This window comes from Lynx canadensis, chromosome A3 (assembly GCF_007474595.2).
Source record: "Lynx canadensis isolate LIC74 chromosome A3, mLynCan4.pri.v2, whole genome shotgun sequence".
Lineage (NCBI taxonomy): Eukaryota > Metazoa > Chordata > Mammalia > Carnivora > Felidae > Lynx > Lynx canadensis.
The window spans coordinates 137,204,666-137,206,701 of NC_044305.1; the positions used below are offsets into that span (position 1 = coordinate 137,204,666).

General features: G+C 40.9%; 1 pseudogene; it reads right to left on the reverse strand.

Moving 5' to 3' along the window:
• Positions 1–1,550: 1,550 nt before the first annotated feature.
• On the reverse strand, positions 1,551–1,726 carry LOC115511385 (annotated as a pseudogene).
• Positions 1,727–2,036: the final 310 nt, after the last annotated feature.

Here is a 2,036-nt window from a genome sequence, read left to right on the forward strand (position 1 = left end):
GTTTCTCATTTGCAAAACACAAGGTACCAACAACAATGGCCAGTGACACCCTCTATTTCACAGAGCTGGGATGAAAATGAAATAGGGGGTATAAATCCCCCCCGTATGGGATGGACACTAATAACTCTTCTATAAATACATGAGAGAAGGCAAAAAAAGGAGAAATACCCTTAAAATAATTTTTAGATGGATAATTTCAAAACTCATCGTATAATAAGTCGATACACATGTTAAATGTTGCTTAATGCTTCACATGGCACCTTCTTAAGACCAAAGTTAGTAACTAGCAAGGTCTGCACAGAAGCTTCAAAATTTTATTTCCCCAAAAGTTTTGACTACGAGCTCAGCATTCCAGTCGAGCTAGACACAGTTAGCATTGATAGCTGCTTAGAGCTACATATTTGGACCTCGGTTTTTAAAGGGAAAGCCTAATAAAGCCTGAAGAGTGGTCAGTTACCATGATGGTGGGGGGAACTTATTTCCTTGGTGAAAATAAACTCACGCAAAGACCAGGCTGATGAAAACCACAGTCCCGGGTAGCATCGATGGTCATTCTGTGCGGGTCCCTGTCAGAGTCAGAAATTACCTCCACACACATCACACATCGGCAGAGAACAAATGATTTCCTACAGCCTCATGGCTTTACAGGCTTTTTAAAATACCGAATTTCAACAAAGTATGCAATAAAGATCCCTTTTTTTTAAGCCATTATACTCTTTTATTATTATCTTATGTAGCAACATAGACTGAACACAGTCCTATGGTAACTAAACCAGAATCCCAGAATGGTAATAACCAACTCTATTGATAAATTTCCAATTAAAGGATAAACTGTGTGTTATTTATCTCTAAATAAAAGCAGTTCATTCGGAGGTATCAGTTCATTTTTCTACTTTGAGAGGAAGAAAAATCCAGAACTGTGGTACAGAAATTTTATAAACTGATACATAAAGAGATTTGCATGCTAACACAACCCAACCATATTCATCAATACACATTCATCTGAAGCTTTTACAAGAGGCCACTGGTAGTGGAGAGTTATTCAGCTAGGTCTGGAAAGTCAAAATTGACCCAAATTTATCATCTGGAACCACAAATCCAGCTCCACAATTTCTCACTGCAATATTATTCTCTGCTATATTAAGAATACTCTTTTTTTGTTTCTTTGGTTGGTTGGTTTCTGGCATGTGGGGTTTAACGTATTGGGTGGTCAATCCCCACTTGGAGGCAAAAAGGAATCCTGCAGGCAAATTTTCCCACACTAAAGTCCAGATACAGGAAAAGATCAAAGCAGGTGAGAACTATCCCTTGGAATGTTCCAGGTGTAAGTTCAATGATAACTAAGTACTATTTAAGAAAGCTATGCTTCTGTACATTTGAGATTTGCCCAACTGACATCCAGATGGGAAGGAAACTCGTTTTTTAGTAGAGTTGGCACACAACATTATATTCATTTCTGGTGTACGACATAGTGATGTAATTGGTCTATACTGTATGCTGTACTCACCCCAAGCGTACCTGCCATCTGTCCCCACACTAGAACAGTAGCAAAAGATGATTACTTAGAAGCCACCATGAGGTGGCAGTGCCTTGATCATGTGCATGCAGTCAGGTGGGGGCAGGGGGTGGGGGATGAAGGGGGGGGATTGGTGGGAGGGGGTTGGGGGAGGGACCTCTCCCATCCTCGGCAAGGGGAGTGCTAACCCACTCTCCTTTCATACAGCACAAGAAACTTTATTTTTTTAATAAGAAAAGTTCTTAGAAATCTACCTGTGTAAACCAAAAGTACCCTCTAACTGATGGCCTCTGCCCAGTTTCACATTTGGAGATGGAAATATGGAATTTGAAAGAGAAGGATGGAAAACTGATATGGGCTGCGGGCTTTTGCTGTCGCGGGCACTGAACACGTAGATTCTCTTGTATCTAACATAATCCTCCCAATAAAACAGGGGTGCTGGTCCGATTAGCCTCACCTGAGAGGACGAAGCCTGAGTTCTAGAGAGCGTGGATAATTTCCTCAGAACAAACTCCTAAGA